Below are 19,046 nucleotides of genomic sequence, written 5' to 3' on the forward strand. Positions count from 1 at the left end.
TATCAGATTGTGGTGCCACCGCTGTACCGGAAGGAGATCTTGAGTTTGGCACATGAGACCCCTTGGGCCGGGCACCTGGGAGTGAACAAGACCTGTGACAGGATATTGGTACATTTTTTCTGGCCGGGACTGCGACGGGATGTGGCGGAGTTCTGCAAGTCCTGCCATTCTTGTCAGCTGGTGGGAAAGCCGAATCAAAAAATCCCACCCGCCCCGTTAAAGCCAATTCCAGCTTTTGAAGAGCCATTCAGCCGAGTCATTGTGGACTGTGTGGGCCCTTTACCCAAAACCAAAGCTGGACATCAATACTTACTGACCATCATGTGCGCGTCCACCAGGTTCCCCGAGGCAGTGCCTCTGAGGAAAATAACGGCGGCAGTTATTGCAAAGGCCTTGATTAAATTTTTCACTTGGGTTGGTCTACCTAAGATCATCCAATCGGATCAGGGGTCCAATTTCATGTCCACACTGTTCCAGCAAGTGGTACACCTGTTGGGGGTGGAACAAGTAAGATCCAGCGCCTACCATCCCGAGAGCCAAGGGGCCCTGGAAAGGTTTCACCAGACTTTAAAGAATATGATCCGAACGTATTGTTTTGAATGTGCCAAGGATTGGGATGAAGGGATACCCCTATTGTTGTTTGCGGCGAGGGAGTCCGTGCAGGATTCCTTGGGATTCAGTCCGTTTGAACTGGTGTTTGGACACGCAGTGCGGGGACCGTTGAAATTGGTGAAAGAACAGTGGTTACTACAGGAGTCCCGGACACCGATGGTGGAGTATGTGTCCACAGTGAAACACCGATTGGCAAAGGCGTGTGAAGTGGCACGACGGAACTTGAGAAGGGCCCAGGGGAAAATGAAGGAGAGACATGACAAGACCTCGCAGATAAGGAATTTCAGTCCTCAGGACCGGGTGTTAGTATTGCTGCCCGTTCCAGGTCAGCCCCTCCAGGCTAGATATTTCGGTCCTTATGCAGTGGAAGAGAGGGTGAATGAGACAGACTACGTGGTGACCACTCCCGACCAACGAAAAAAGCGATAGTTGTGTCATGTCAACCGACTGAAGAAATATCATGAGAGGGAACCGGTGGAAGACGTAGTTCCTGTCTCACCGGTCGTACCGGTGAAAATGGACGGAAACGCCGGTGTGAAGTTTGATAACTTGGATGACCAGGCCTGCCCCAAATTGACGAACACCGAAGTGTTGAGTCATTTGGATGAGAAGTTAGGTCATTTAACAAGGGAACAGCAACAACTGTCCAGCCTAATGTTCGAATTTAAACATTTGTTCACAGATGTACCTGGTCGTACGGACTTAGTATATCATGATATCGAGGTGAGGGAGGCCACTCCAGTGAAACAACACCCCTATCGGATGAACCCGGTGAAGATGGAGTATCTTCGGAAGGAGATGCAATATATGTTGGACAATGACATCATCGAACCAAGCAACAGTGAATGGAGCTCCCCATGTGTGTTGGTTCCGAAACCCGATGGCAGCTTCCGGTGTTGTACAGATTTAAAACGGGTGAATGCAGTGACCAAGACCGACTCCTATCCGCTCCCGAGGATTGACGACTGTATTGATCGAATAGGCCCAGCTAAATTTGTTACCAAATTTGACTTGCTGAAAGGGTATTGGCAGATCCCTCTTACCGATAGAGCCAAAGAAATCTCAGCTTTGGTCACTCCGAATGGGTTATATCAGTACAAGGTCCTCCCTTTTGGGTTGAAGAACGGGCCGGCTACATTTCAACGACTGATTAATAGGCTCATTGCAGACCTGGAGGGGGTGGAGGCATATCTGGATGATGTAATCATCCACACCATGACCATGGAAGACCACATTAAGCAAATCCATGCATTTTTTCAGACGATGTCCGAGGCAGGTCTGACCATCAACTTAGCCAAGAGTGAATTTGTAAGAGCACAGGTAGTGTTCCTCGGCCATGTAGTAGGGCAGGGTCAAGTACAACCAGTGACCGCCAAGGTAGAAGCTATCGATCGCTTCCAAGTCCCAAAGGGGAAGAAAGAGCTGATGAGATTCTTAGGTATGGCGGGGTGGTACCGGCGGTTCTGTAAGAATTTTTCGGATGTGGTAGCCCCTTTAACGAGTTTGTTGAGAAAGGAGACCCCATTCGTTTGGGATGGCAAATGTCAGGCGGCCTTTGCCCATGTCAAAGCGATACTAATGAGCTCTCCGGTCCTAACCGCTCCGGACTTTCAGGCACCTTTCAAGTTGGCCGTAGATGCAAGCGATGTGGGGGCTGGAGCGGTCTTGTTACAGGAAGATGAGGATGGGGTGGACCACCCCGTGTGCTACTACTCCAAAAAGTTCAATAAACATCAGGCAAATTATGCCACCGTGGAGAAAGAGACCCTGGCTCTCCTGCTAGGGCTTCAACATTATGAGGTGTATTTAGGAATCACGTCCTTTCCCATAAAGGTCTTTACGGATCACAACCCCTTAACCTTCATTCAAAGAATGAAAAATAAAAATCAGAGGTTGATGAGATGGAGTTTGGCTTTGCAGGGGTTCAACTTGGAAATTGAACATGTACGGGGCCGGGACAATGTCGTGGCGGACGCTTTGTCCAGATTGAGTTCATCTGGGGGGGGGGGGGGGGGGGTTGAGTTATCTGGTTGGTTTCTTGGCCGGCAAAGAAAGTTTTCGCTGGGTTCGAACTTTCTTTCTTGAAGGGGGGGAGTGTTACATATTTATGTGAATGTATGTGAATTACCATTCAGGTCTTTGCTTATCCATGTGTAGTAGATTAAGGGTTGTTGTGGTTGGAGGGTCAGGAGCCCTTCTGAAAAAGTGTCCGGAAACGGAAGTGACCGGAAACGGAAGGAGAAAAGACACGAGGAAGAAAAGCGACGAGTATTCTTCTTCCTCGCCCCGCTCCGACGAAAGGTAGGATCGACCTTGCGCCGCGTGGAAAAGCAGCGTTCCGAAGCCCGTCTGGCGAGAGGAGTTACCGGGACGTGTACCACCCGGTGGAGACGTCAAGTTGACGTGGGGCCGTGCATCGACCCCGCGTCTGGCACCGTTCGCGGCACCGTCTAAACAGACGCGTACGGGTCGCACGTTGGGGCCTAACACGCCTTGCAAGCGGCGTGGGGCTTTTGGCTTGCTTTACCGTACCCGCTTCGCGTGGCCACGAGGGGCTGCAGCCGCGGTGCCTGGTACGATACCTGCCCGGTGGAAACACGTCCACCCGGGGTTCGTTCAACCGCCCGAGTGCGGCGACGCCGACCAGCATCTTGGTCAGGAGGGGCCCAGAGACATTGGGAGGGGCAGAGACCAAAAGGGGGTCGTGAGTACAGAAGGGGACACACATATATAAGATGGCCATCTTAATCATATAGGGAATTGATTGTGGATTGGGAATTGTTGATGGTTGTTTGTTGTTGATTGCTCGGGGAATATCCGTGATTGTATCATTGAAATTGTATGATATCCTTACCCTGGAAATATATCATTGAACATCAGTTTCTCTTGGGTGGAATTCATAGGGATTGCGTTGCGAAAGCGCATATATAATACTACTTTCTGGCGAAGGTCCTCTCACGGTCCGGGGGTCACCGAGACCAGGTAGTCACCGAGGGGACCACGTAACAGAAGGAACAGGTGGAATTTATTAATTATGTACAAAACCAAAGAAGAGGAGGAACGCAAGTAATATACAGAAGAAGAAGAAGACACAGGGCAGCCTTAAGCAGTCTTATATTATTCCCCAGGACAACAAATGGGACAGACAAACAGACTTACACGACAGGGAATGGCAGGTAGGAATGACTGGAAGAAGGGATGAGAAGGCCCCAGGCAGACGGTAGGCGTCGAGGTCCGGCTCCAGGAGTCAACTCGCGTTGTGGCGGGAAAACCCTGGCAGGCAGCGAGCGTGTATCGTTCACCGCGAGCGGACGTTGCATATAGCGATGGGATTGGGATGCTCCGTCTTCTCACGCGTCTCTCTCTCCAACTCTCTTGAACCCTCTTACTCAACTGGTACCTTCTCACCCGACTCGTACCTTCTCACACGTCTCTCTCTGCCTTCTTCGTAAAAAGGCTTCGCGCTCGTCCTTATATTACGCGTGTTGCAATCAATGCGCGCTTCATGGAGCCACGTCCGCGATGGTCTTTCGTCAGCCCTGGTTGGCTGGTGGGGGCTTGCTGGCCCCGCCTCGGGTGGGGCGTTGGTGTGCCACGCCCATGATCTGGCGGCTCCGCCCCCTTCTACCTCGGCTTGACCGCATGGCTCATGGCGGCTTGGGCCAATCAAACGAACCAAGACAAGGGGCAGTGAACGCTGCTCAACCGTCACTTTGCGGAGACGTGGGTGAGGCGATTGGGGAAATTGAAAGGGGCCTATCTTATTTGATTAATGCAACGCAGATTCAACTACTGGGAACAGATCCTTAACTGAAACACATAATAATGAAATAACTACAGAGAGGTCCTATGGTTCGCTACGTGTTGCACATGGACTAACTAGGGTGCGATCTTTAACAAACCAATTGATGGGGATATTTACAGTGGAACATTTATAAGGGAAACATTTACTAAAATTTTCTAGTGAAGGTTCTAAAAACCATAACAATATATATATATATATATATATATATATATATATATACATACACACATACACCCTCCAGAAAATAGATCCATGTGCTACCCCCCAGAAACCTTTGAGGTGGGGAAGGAGGGGGTCAGAGCATAAAAAGAGCAGAGGGTGCAAGACCAGAAAGGAGGCGGTAGAAGACAGAGAGACCACCGACCTGTCTGTGATGTGAAAGTGATCGGCCCATAGACCATAATTCATCGCAAGAGATTCCAATAATCTGGAAGTCTTGGTTTCCACAGCGTCAAGCTGAGCAAGATGTGTGGTGGGATTGCTAGCCCAAAGGGGAGAGCACTACTCCATCAAGCTGTGGATGAAGGTCTTGTAGGTGGATAGGAGTTCATGTGTGCCAATGAAAGACTTTGCACAACAGAGGATGCCCTGCAGTCAGGGAATGGCTTTGGCGGCCAACTTAGAAGTGTGGTTTGACTAAAAAAGATCATGGCCGATAGTGAGACTGAAAGGTTTGAGTAACTGAACTTGCTCAAGAGGATTGTTAAGAAAGTAGATGCTGATGAATGTAGATCTGATCTGCACATACAAGAGAAAGATCAAACGTTTGAATGATAGGAGAGGAAGATGAAGGGTGGAGTAGTCTGGGAGAAGGGAGGAGGAAAGAGAAAGCATTCAGAGGAAAGATATGAGTAATTGGGGGATGGGAGAGAACCGGGATGGGGTGGATGTGTCATACGGGGTAAGGAGGGAGCTGTTACGTTAACTGCATTATGGAGATGGTGGAAACCCAACGTCATTTTCATCATCGCTTTATGAAAATGGTGATGAAAACGACGATGGAAATGGCATTGGGTCTAGCCATCTGTATAATGTGGTCACGTGACAACTTTCCCCCCTCTAACCCTCGCGAGGATACTTAGTGCACCTGGCGCACGATGCCTGCACAACTGCGGATGAAGATCACTCAGTGGCTTTATCGTTTGGGCCGAGTCTATGTAGGGCAATCATTTTATCATTTCAGAATTATATGTATTATCGCAACAACAAGCACGAGTTTTCTTTTTTTCTGTGAGGGTCGTCGGAGTGGGATAAAAAGTCCACTATTTTTCCATACGTAATATGTCGATGTCCCCGAAACTCGACGACAATGCATTTTGTGTCATGGCGGCTGCATCTCCCCATATTTGGCTTTTTCTGGTAGAAATAGCTGATCTTGGTCTACTGGTCAATTTCATTATGTCACAGGATGCTTGTTTCATGTTGTTTTGGGCTAATCCCCGCTCTAGCGGGGAAAATGGCCTTTAAAATGCATGTTGTTGTTGTTGTACAGGATGCTTGTTTCGTAGACATAATCCCTCCCAATCATTGCTTCCTCCAATTATTATAGAGCAGTCCCTTTACTCTGCACCCGACCCTATTGGATTTGCGTTCATGGATTATGATGCAACTGTGAAACCAACAACATTTTCCATTTAAATTCCCAGTTTTATACTTCCTATTTTCCATACAGAGCATAAATGAATTTGGCATTTAATGTCCGACATGAGGCTATTGTCCATCGACCAGGTAGGTACGTGTTGGCCTTGGTTGTGCCTTTTGCTGGGAGCTGGGGATATACAGTATATAGGATGGGCATTGGGCAATGTAACCGTCTCCAAATCAACGTCCACTTCCATCATATGCAGGTTTATGCAGAAATACATTTACGTTCTTCATATACTTACTGTGCATAGTACAAAAAAGTAATTTCTTCGGAAAATTTAGTTTTCGAGTGGAACTGACCTTCTGTAAAGCCAAAGGACAATAACGCATTAAGTTTAAAATATTGGCTGTTATTCGATAATTAGTACTTCCCAGCTCAGCTTTCAAAACAATTTGTAAGAACACTGCACCACGATGTCGTCTGCACAGTCTCGTATCCAGTACAAGAAACCTTGATTTACTTTTGCACCATCTGGAATGTCATAATTACCTCCACGTTGGGATCCCCCCCCGAGAACACGCCAAATGTTTTCATGGCATAAGCGAAGTTTTTTGCTCATTTAAATGGCCATCTGGATCGTGACAAGGTGTTCGCCTCTGTGTCCGACTTATTATGCAGGCTGGGAAAGCTTGTTCCCAGCTAGGGATGTCTTTCATATCGAACTATTCAGCCAAATTTGTAGTATACAAATAGTCAAACGCCACAGAAATAGCTACGACAGTACAGTATAACCAAAATATTGTTTTACCGTTGCCATGGCGATGTATTGCATTTTGGTCCAATTTTTTGTCGGTCTGTCTGTCCGTCTGCACATACTGTGATAACGGAGCCCACAAATGCCACCTGGTGGTACCCAGCATTACATGTTATCTTTTGTTTCAACCAAGTACGTCGATAAATTATGCAAGTAAGTCAATAACCTACTCACTACAAGAATGTGACTACACCTATAAAGTATGTGAGCCGGTCTATATGTGGGCCGGTCCTAAACCTTGATCTTTTCTACCCTCGTTAACCCCACCCATATCTACAATTGGAATGTGAGTAAGTCTATAAAAATACGTACAATTGGAATGTGAGTATGTCTATAAAATACGTACAATTGGAATGTGAGTAAGTCTATAAAATACGTACAATTGGAATGTGAGTAAGTCTATAAAATACGTACAATTGGAACATGAGTAAGTCTATAAAATACATACAATTGGAATATGAATAAGTCTATAAAATACAAACAGTCATACAATTGGAACGTGTCTATAAAATACATACAATTGGGACATGAGTAAGTCTATAAAATACATACAATTAGAACATGGGCAAGTCTATAAAATACAAACAGTCATACAATTGGAACGTGTCTATAAAATACATACAATTGGGACATGAGTAAGTCTATAAAATACATACAATTAGAACGCGAGCAAGTCCATAAAATATGTACAATTGGAACGTAAATCTATAAAATACGTACAATTGGAATGTGAGTAAGTCTATAAAATACATACAATTGGAACATGAGTTTGTCCATAAAATACATACAATTGGACCGCAAGTAAGTCTATAAAATATGTACAATTGGAATGTAAGTCTATAAAATACATACAATGGGAACATGAGTAAGTCTATAAAATACATACAATTTGAATGTGAGTAAGTCTATAAAATATGTACAATTGGAACATGAGTAAGTCTACAAAATACATACAATTGGAACATGAGAAAGTCTATAACATACGTACAATTGAAACCGAGCAAGTCTATAAAATATGTACAATTGGAACGTAAGTCTAGAAAATACGTACAATTGGAATGTGAGTAAGTCTATAAAATACATACAATTGGAACATGAGTAAGTCTATAAAATATGTACAATTGGAACATGAGTAAGTCTATAAAATACGTACAACTGGGACATGAGTAAGTCTATAAAATACGTACAATTGGAACGCAAGTCTATAAAATACATACAATTGGAATGTGAGTAAGTGTATAAAATACATACAATTGGAATGTAAGTCTATAAAATACGTACATTTGGAATGTGAGTAAATATATATAATACCTACAATTAGAACATGAGTAAATCTATAATACATACATACAATTTGAACATGAGTAAATCTATAAAATACATACAATTGGAACATGAGTAAGTCTATAAAATACGTACAATTGGAACATGAGTAAATCTACAAAATACATACAATTGGAACATGAGTAAGTCTATAAAATACGTACAACTGGGACATGAGTAAGTCTATAAAATACGTACAATTGGAACGCAAGTCTATAAAATACATACAATTGGAATGTGAGTAAGTGTATAAAATACGTACAATTGGAATGTGAGTAAATATATATAATCTATCTATAATTCCAGTAATCTCTGTGTGTCTGTGTGTCTGTGTGTCTGTGTGTCTGTGTGTCTGTGTGTCTGTGTGTCTGTGTGTTTGTCTGTGACCGCTGTTTCTCGACAACCACGGGTCCGATATACTTTAAACTTGCCAGGTATATTGCTGGGGACCCGAGGATGTGCCTTTTCAAGGTTTTAAATTAATCGGACAAGTACTTACCGAGCTATGTCCAAAAAACGCTTCAACCAATCAGAGAGCAGCGAGCTATCACGTGTGCCGAACGTGGCGATCAGACTCTACCTCGGACGGCACATTTGAGAGCGTATTCATTTATTTCACGTTGGAAAACTATGTTGCCGTTAAACTATGTTTTAAAACGAATTCAAACTGCGATTAAATTAAAACGATTCATCGTAACTGCGACGATTTGCGAACTTCCGGTCCGGCAGCCAATCACAGAACGCTTTGTTGCGTAGGCGTGGCCGATGTGAGAACGAGCGGAGCTGAGCGCGTTACGAGCTGACCGCCATTACGTTACGGTTCGTAATTCGATTTCTTCCGGAGAAAATAATAATTTCTCGATTTCATATGCGCATTATTTCTCCCAATTCAGTCAGAGCGAAGGGCGGAAGCGAAGAGCGTTGTTTTTTTTGTTTACGGGCGTACGGGCGGGGTAGAGCGTACGGGTAGCGTTTTTTTTTTTTTTGGCAAGGAACGGGCACCCACGTACGGGCAATGCCCTAGTACCTACAATTAGAACATGAGTAAATCTATAATACATACATACAATTTGAACATGAGTAAATCTATAAAATACATACAATTGGAACATGAGTAAGTCTATAAAATACGTCCAATTAGAACATGAGTAAATCTATAAAATACATATAATTGGAACGTGTCTATAAAATACGTACAATTGGAGCATGAGTACGTCTATAAAATACGTACAATTGAAAGTGAGTCAGTCGATAAAATACATACAATGGAAAGTGAGTAAATCCATTAAATACGTCCAATGGAAAGTGAGTAAGTCTATAAAATATGTACAATTGGAACGTGAATCTTTGCAATAAAACTGAAAAAGTCCAGGTTTTTGTTTGCAGGGTCAAGGCTTGTGGAAGAGCTGGAACACACAACGGATCAGGATGCAACATATCAAAAGGAACAGCAGAAAGAGTGGGGAAGCAAATAGCAGGACCAAGAGACAAAATAAACAGGGAAGGACAACAAGGGATTTCTTTTTTCCCTATTTTTAATTCTGCCCAGTGGAATAAACTTTCACGTCCTCTTCAATCTCATTCTTCCCTCCAGGAATCTCATTCTTCAAGACAGCTGTTCACCACAATCCCAGATCATCCCCAGTCCTAAACCTTGATCTTTTCTACCCTCGTTAACCCCACCCATATCCCTCCTCCTTCCTTGGAGTTTCCTTGTGTATCCATTTTGTCCACCCAATGTATGCATATTTTGCGTCCTGTTTTTGTCTGTTACATCCTGATCCGTTCATTGTATTAGCTCTTCCACGAGCCTCGACTATGTATACAAAAGGTGAGATTGGTTTTTCTGTGATGCTGTGATGTTATCTGGTTTCCAATCAGATGGAATATGACCGAGGTCAAATGACAGAGTGAAAAGGACAAAGTGGAAGTGCAAGAGCAGCAGCGCAGGTTTTTAGGACATGTGATCTCATACCATCAGGTCCAATTGAGAATCAGAGTCGAGGGATGCCAGAACGTTCTCCACCTTCTCAGGTGCAAAATATACAGAGTCCAGGAGCAGTTGTGTGTGACGAAGAAGGGTGGGAAAAGAGAGCGAGAGGTTGGGGACAAGATTTAGAAGCAAATACAGAATTGCGGCATTCTGCCTTTTCACAAGCGGAGTCGGCTGTGGCGCCATTTGAAGTTTGACTGCAGTAATTATATGGTGACGTCCCCATCAGAGAATGCCACTAATATGAAGCCAGGTTAATGTTTGCGCTATGGGGTAACACCTTGCAGTCTAGGCTAAGACAGATGATGTATATGATTGGATCTCATACCATAACTAGTAATCAAGACTACATCATAGTTTTCAGGAAGAAAAACCCCAAGATGTAGCTGTCTAGATTGGGGGTGGGAGTGAGTGAACAGATACAGAAACAATTCAATGGTGAAACCCCTGTACATACATCATATACAATCCAATGGTAAAGCCTGTACATATGCAACAAGAAGAAAAGAACATAAAATGTCACAGCCCCCATGGTTTTAGTAATTTTGCTGTACAGAGTTCAATGCCATCAGTCGGCCATCTTGGATCTGATCTCAAAATAAAATGATGTGCATATGTAACCCATCATTCATTTTCTGTGTGCAAAGTTTGAACAAGATCGGTAAATGCTAGTCCGAGAAATGGTTCAAGACATGTTCAATATCAGGTTTTGTTACAACTAAAATGGCCGCCGGTCTACCAGTCGGCCATCTTTAATCAGAATGAAAAATAAAGTGAGATGCACGTATATGCGTCATGTGCTGTGCTTTTGCCAAGTTTGAACAAAACCAGATCATGCATGTTCAATAAATGGTTGGGGACACAGTTAAGTAACAAAATGGCCGTCAGTCGGCCATCTTGTATCTGATCTCGAAAGAAAATGATGTGCATATGTAATGCACCATTCATTTTCTGTGAGCAAAGTTTGAACAAGATCAGTAAATGCATGTCCAAGAAATGGTTGAGGACGTGTTCCATATCAGGTTTTTAAAATAACTAAAATGGCCACCAGCCGGCCATCTTTGATTGCATCGCAAAACAAAATGATGCGAATATGTATACAATCATGTATTGTCTTTGTGCCGCCGAAGGCACACTAACCTGAGGCACGCACGGATGGATGGACAGACGAGATCCAATCCATAAGCCCCGTTTTGGACAAAGTCCAACGGGGGCTAATAAAGTAGTCATACCTGTGTACACAGGACTCACTTTCTCTCTCTGTCTCGCTCTCTTTGATGTACCCTACTCTTCACAGCATGCCCGTGCCACCGAAGCAGCTTCCTGAGCAAGGGTTATGCTGGGTGGTTTGCCATTGCCTTCCCCCCAGTAGTTAGCGCAGGATGGAATTTGGCCATGGTGACGGCGATAGCTCGGCCACTCTTGGCGAAGGACACCTTGGAGTTTTTAACATCCACCCACTAATGTTGGCAGACAGGAATCCCGTTTAGTGGCACATTCATTGATGAATCACCCTGCCTGTGAAACACCAGGTTGACAGTTTATAGCTGGGCCGGGATTTAAACCAAGGCTAGATAGCTTCGAGGTGAGTGTGGGTACATACATCTAGGCCATGCTTCAAGCCCACACATGTTTCACTATTACATTGCAAATGTACAGGTTTCACTAATGGTTTGAGTTTTCAACATTGGTTTATACATGTACAGGTTTCAACATTGTATTGTATATGTACAGACTTTCAACACTGCATAGATTCTTACAATCGTCCAAGACATGCTAACGTTTTTTTTTCTTTTTCTCAATAGTGTATTCTATATGTACAGTATTTGTATTGTTACAATTGTCAGGTCAGACCATTTGCCAGGTCTGACTCCTGACAAACCACTGTCAAAGTGGTTATACTGGTCCACTGGTATGGCTGCTCCAAGCAGGGTTGAAGGCCTGTTTGCTATGCTATCGTACTTCGGTAAAATGTCTGAGCCGGCTAAGGGATGTGCCGGTACTCCATCATGCCTGAAACCCAAATGGTGTTACAAGCAGTTGCACGCCAGACATGGGGGTTTTTGTACATGGACTGCTAATGGTCCCAAACCCAATCTGTCCTTTAATGGGTGATTAATACTCAACCAGCATGCAATCGGGGAGACTCAAATTACTCACAGAGACCAAGTGACTTTATGTGCATATTTCCTAAGTAAATGAGGAGGGAGAAACAAGGGACATAAAAGCATTTATTTACTTAGTTTATTTACAAAAAAATGCTTCCTGGATATCAGACAAATGGTAGATCCTTAGTTATTTCCTCCTTAAGGCCTCAGGGACACCACAGAAAAAGGACCATGCAAGACCAGAAACACCGTCGCTGCACTCGGGGATCACAGCATGCCCTAAGAGAAGAACTTGTGGCATGGCTAGATTTTCCATAAGCTGTGATTTGTGCCAACGCTTCATTGATGCAGGCATGAACAAAGTATGGCACCTATGGCCAAACTCTGGTGTAAAGTGGCAGACTGTGAAAGAAATTTCAAATATGACAGGAATTCGGTCCAAGAGGACAATCGGCTTAATATTGAGGAAAGTCGTACAAAAAGGTCATCAGCTACAGACTCAGAATATGGACTCAGAATACACGTGGACATCCTGATTCGTCATATTCAGCTCTTTCACGAGCCTCGATTCAGTATACAAAAAAAAAAAAAAAAAATTCCCTAAACTGATTTTTGACTGCTCCCCCAGCGAACTTCCACCTGTTAGCACAGGGACAAATGAATTGCAAGCTGCAAGCAGCAAGAGCCTGTGTAGGTGTTGCATGTACCTAATTCTCGCTGTTTCTCCATTAAACGGAGTAGCACGCAGGAGGAGACTACTCTCTGCCGGGCTACTCCCTGCTGGGGCCCCCACTGAACCTGTATGGGAAGCGATGTATTGTAAGCAAATCACCAAAAAGAACAGCATATCTCCAGTGGCGCATTGCCCACTGGATCATCCCATGCAATACATATGTGAGGAATTTTGCCCCAATATCTGCATGCTGCCCATTTTGCTCTGTAAATGAGGATGTATTTCATTTTTTCATTGGCTGTGAGACTTTTTCCATTATTTATCTGGTTGAACTTTGTGTCACACAAATTGAATTTTAGATTTACTTTTCGCTCCTTTATTTTGGGGTTCAAAAAGAAATGTACACAAGACAAAAAATATGAACTGTTGTGTTTTTTTGTAGCAACAGCAAAACTTGCGTAGTTGTCAAGAAAGGAGAAGCGTAACGGTAAACCACTTCACCAATGCAACAACGTCATGACGTTTTTCACTGCGCTTGTTTCTGCAAGGGTAAAACTTGAATTTAATTTTTTTCAAGACCATGGCTGAACTTGATGTGTTTGTGGAAAAATGGTGTTTCGAAAATGTTTGTGAAGTTCGCCAAAATGAGTTGGTATTATCTCTTTCTTAAATAATCAAGTCTTTATATATTTTTGGTAGTATTACTTTATTTTATGTTTTTCTAAAAATGAAATGATTAATTGTTATACTTGTTGTTTCCTTGCTTTCTTGGGATTTTTTTGGGATTTGTAAATTGTACATACACACCTCTGTCTGTCTCTCCCTCCTGGTATAATGGAGAGTCATCTTTGATTGAAAACACCAACAATCTAATATTCAAGCCTTTTAGTTTTAGACCATGGGCCAAACAAGCAAAATGTGTCTAGTTTTTTTTACTTTCATGACCCACCTCTGGTATCTAACTGAAATTTTGCATATATTTAGTTTAAAAACCACTTATAAAGAATTCACAACTCGTCAGTGCAAAAAGTTGCACATTAATTAGTTATGCTAATTAGCAAAAACTATAGCGCCATCTTGTGTCCATTATTATATAGCTGTGTATAACTGAATGCGAATTCTATATATAAAGTATGTAGTCTATGTAGAGATGGGGAAACTGTCCAGGAGTGTGGGCGATCGAGGTCCTACCCCCCCCCCCACACACACACACACACACACACACACACACACACACACACACACACACACACACACACACACACACAGCCGTTTCTATAAAGTAAGGAGATGATAAAATAAATTTTTATACCAGAAGATGGCCATTCTAATTTTAATATCAAACTGAGTGATATATATTTTTTAATTCTTCATGAACTGAAATTAATTATCAAACTAGTTATCAAAACTTATTAAAAAATGAATTGGAATGTTATTAAAAATAATTTAATATTATTTACGTGTCACATTTATTAAAAATGTACTTATTAAAAATCTTATGAAATGGAATCACTGCTGTGCGTATTGACGACATGAATGAAGCAAAACCCCCAAGAACTAACATCAGAATCTTCGCCTTCCATAGTTGCATCTGACGACATGCAAGTCGCCACGACAGTTGCGCCAGTACTGTATGTACAGTCTGAAATGAAGCACGCGATTGGCTGATTAGCGCGCATGGCCGCTCGTGGCCTACATCACACGTGCTGTGATTGGAAAATATTTATTTAAAAGATCGTCAACCGTTTCGGTGTTTTTTTCCACATTTTGAAAATATGTGCAAGTTTTGTGCTTGACGAGTTTCAGATATGAATTCTGTAATCTTTTTACACAACATATTATAAATGCAGGTCGATATGGGAGGTGGGTCATGAAAGTAAACAAAACAGGGACTCGGCCCATGGTCTATTTTTAAGTGGGTATCAAGTCTGTGATCAGAGGTATGACGCACAGTGCATGGATGCATTTACCTTTCCATGAACACATATCTCCCTTTTTTACTCGTCGCTGTGACGGAGAACGTTAGCAATTGCTGACCTCAGTGGTTTGCGTTTAAGATCTCAAAAACATCTCACTAAACTTGGCTGAAACAAGACAATCGAGCTTGCACCATGAACTAACGAATGAGCTTGAGGCTTCGTCGAGGTTGAGCAAGCTTACGCTGGGAGCAAGCAATATTAAATTGCTAACGTTCTGTTCCAAATGCTATTTAATAATCCTTTTTAAAAGCAGAACGAATTGATGCGTGGAAGACTGACGAGCTTAGCAGTGGTGTTAAAATCGTGGAAACTTGCGGTGAAACATTAACATTTGTTATTTCTTCAGCACGTTTGCCAATTTGTTTCCCTTATCGCCACCACGGAGGTCAGCACGTTTGGGGCAGTAATATTTTGCGCAATGAAAATTCAGCCTGTTAGCTACTCTCATCGGTGGTTGGGGAGGACGAATCTGGCCACCAAAGCATCTCTGGAACACAGCAGAGGACGGAACAGATCGACTCTAAAATTGCTTATAAATCCATGCACCAGCAGTCTCTGAGGACTGGCAACCATTGTAAAACAGCACTAGAGTACAAGTTATCTGAGCAAGATCATCTCCATTAAAAGACGCCCTCTCTCATTGACAAGACAGACCCACCAGACACAAGGCAACAGTGATATATGGACAATCAGGAGATGGTTCTGGGAGTCCTCAAGAACATTGACCTGATGAACTCTCCAAACTATAGGTTAAACAAGTAGAGATACATTCAAAGTACACCACCACCATGCCAAGAACATATCCTTCAGCGAGCGACATGCACCAAGTTTAAGGTCCGGATGCAGCACATGAAATGGCTGAATTGGGAGGGAGCAGTCCACTAATTGATTGATTAATTGCGTAATTAAATTAAATAAATAATAATAATCGTAAAATAATTAATTTCTTCATGAATTTGCTAATGGCATACCTAAACCACCAGTTTCATCTGAATCTGTAACTTTTGTGAAAATTAATTAATCACGTAATTAATCGAAAAATTAAACAATTGATCGACCGTGTATGCGAAGATTTTTCAAGTAGATTGGTTGATCGCAAGTGTCGTCTGTTTGTTTGAATGTCAATCGCCTACAGGTCACAATTTTAAACCGATCTTCACGAAATTTCACCAGCTGGTTAAGGTCAACAACTTATGGTGGAATTTCTAAAATCCTCAGTTTTCATCCGAATGATTTGAAATTTGAAGAGCATTTACACATCAGGTCACTGAAATCAACCACCAATTATATTTGAGGTCGACATCGGTCAAAAGGTCAATACAGGACAAAGGTCAACAACCTAAGTAAAATTTCTAAAATTATCAAATTACATCCGATTGACTTGAAATTTCAAGAGCATTTGCATATCAGGCCACTGAATTCAACCACCAAGTATTTTTAAGGTCAACATAGGCCAAAAGGTCAACATCGGCCAGATTTCAAAAATCCTCAATTTTCATGTGATTGACTTGAAATTTTAAAAGGATTTGCATACCAGGTCACTGAATTCAACCACCAATTATTTTTGAGGTCATCATAGGGGAAAAGGTCAACATAAGACAAAGGTCAACAACTGAGGTGAAATTTCTAAAATTATCAAATTACATCTCATTGACTTGAAATTTGAACAGGATTTGCATATCCAGTCACTGAAATCAACCACTAATTACTTTTGAGGTTGAACGGCCAACATAGGCTGAATTTCTAAAATAGTCTATTTTCATCTGAATGACTTAAAATTTGAAGAGGATTTGCATATTTGGTCTTTGAATTCAACCACCAATTATTTTTAAGGTGAAATGTTTTTAGGGATCTCGCAAGTGTCGTGCTCTGCTCTGCACGACATCTTTCTTGTTTGTTTGGTGTCCGTGAGCAGGATATCTCAACAAATTATGAACGGATTCGGACGAAACTTGGTGTACATGTTGGGTGTGGGACAAGGACTAATTTATTCGATTTGGGAAAAGATCCGAATCCGAATACGACAATTATTTAATTTTCCAAGTGGTTCTTCACCATTGAGAGATTGGGCCAAAAACGATATATAGCATCATATTTTAAAATGTTGTGGACGGATTATGACAAAACTTGGTGGAAGAGTTGGGTAAGTGAAAAGAACATGCTGATTTGATTTTGTTTAAGGTCCGGATGTAGATCTGGCCCATCAGTGGGATACAAAACGTAATCTGTTCAGCGTGGCGGAGGTATGTGCTCTACTGCTTACTGTTCTAGTTTCAATATACATTCACAATAAAGCTTTTTCAATGTGTGAAACAAGAAAGTCAATCGATATGCCTCTGCTTACATTGAGTCTTTCCTTACTCTAACTTTGACCTTAAACCTCAAGACCATTTGACCTTATTAATATCTAATCTGTACATATGTCTCATGGTGCATGTAACTTAGTTTGGTTCAAATCCCTACCTCCATAACATTTTTACCTGACATGACATCTGACCTTTGGATGCTAAAATGTAATCAGTTCATCATTGCATAATAATGTTGTGAATTTTGGGGTAGGCATATATAGATTTAGGTAGATCTTTATAGGTATCATGCTTTGTCTGTCGTGATAGCTAGAACCACCTCGATGTACAATAAGTAGTTCTGTGTTTAGCCCGGTTTGTCGGATCAAGTGTGTACCTGTGGTCATACAAGGATGACCATGTGATAAATAGTTGTAGGGACTAAGATAAGACCCCTGTGTGTCAGACCTTGTGATCGTTCCTTTGTCCCTTCTGGCAATGCATTTTATAGACACTTAGATAAGCCCTTAGTGCACCACATTAATTAATCCCCCCCTCCCCCCCCCCCCTTAAAAGGACTGACGAAAGAACTGACCGGAAAGACAAGCAGGCAGCGGCTGCGCAGTGGTACACCGTGACAGGCAGACATTGCACAGAAGGGCCGGGAGCCATGCCCAGGGACTCTTGGTTGACAGGGGGGTGAAGGGCGAGTTGGAGGCAGGTCACTGATAGGAGGGTAGGGAAGATGAAGGACATGCCACACGATGACGTGATACCAAAGACGCTCGGCCAATCAGTGCGGAGGGCGCGAACGAACGACCAACAAGCTACGCACTGATTGAAGCAGAAGGCCCGGTGACGTGAAAAGGAGAGAAAGGTCACAAGGAAGGGAGGCAATGAGTGGCAGAGGAAGAGAACTGACGTCAGATCACGAGCAACAAAACAACTGGCTCGCCGGCATTTTGCCCTTCTCGCTTTGGCTTCGTTCCTGCCCGGACCTCCCTTCTGCTTTGCCTTTCGTTCCCGGTTGGACCTTCCTTTTGCGAACCACGAATTAACTGTTGGAGCAACATTGGAGCACCATCGATTCTCCTCCCTGGCGTTCACAAAGCGAGCAAAGCTTGTCACTGGAGCGGGCGAGACCAGGGCGATCGAGTGGCTCGGTGGCCTAGCAGCGCGCGAACGGGGGCATCGAGGCCTACTTCCCACCAAGCACGAAGCCGCGTCGGACGACGGTGCTCGAGGCTGACGAGTCCTGACTCACCACAGACAGAGCTAACTCCCCACGAACGAACACAACATTTTATTTGCTTCATTCTCCCTTTGTCTCGTTTCTGAAGTCTGGTGTGGGGATGTCCCAGCTTAGGATTTAGTTTGATCATCGCGTTTCCCTGTCCCGATAATTGTTTTAAATAAACCCTTGTATTATTTTCTTTTCTATTCAACATCCTGTGTTCATGAAAATGTGATGTGTGATGTGTGTGTGATGTGATGTGATGTGAATGTGAAAATGTGATGTTCTATCCAGTGTACCCTGAATAAGAATAGGTACACCGTATCCCTGCGTGTCGTAAGAGGCGACTAAGAGGGTTGGCGTCAGGAAGGGCTTCCGGACTTCCGGTCCCTCGAGCGACGGGGCTTGCTTCGATCTCTCCACGGCATCAAAGTTTGAGTGTTTTCCCGTTTGTTTCTTTGTCAAATTTCCGCTGCGTATTTTGTTGTGTATGTGTTATTGTGTGTTTCTATTTGGTTTTGGTTTTGTAGTTTTGCAAATTTGTGTGTAATTAGTCATTTCTTTGTTCGCGCCTCGTGCGGCCTGGTGTCTCGTGCGACCTCCTCGTCTCGACTTGTGCCCCGCCCCCTATATCT

The sequence above is a fragment of the Myxine glutinosa genome, chromosome 7, assembly GCF_964187855.1.
Source record: "Myxine glutinosa chromosome 7, kmMyxGlut1.1, whole genome shotgun sequence".
Taxonomy (NCBI): Eukaryota; Metazoa; Chordata; class Myxini; order Myxiniformes; family Myxinidae; genus Myxine; species Myxine glutinosa.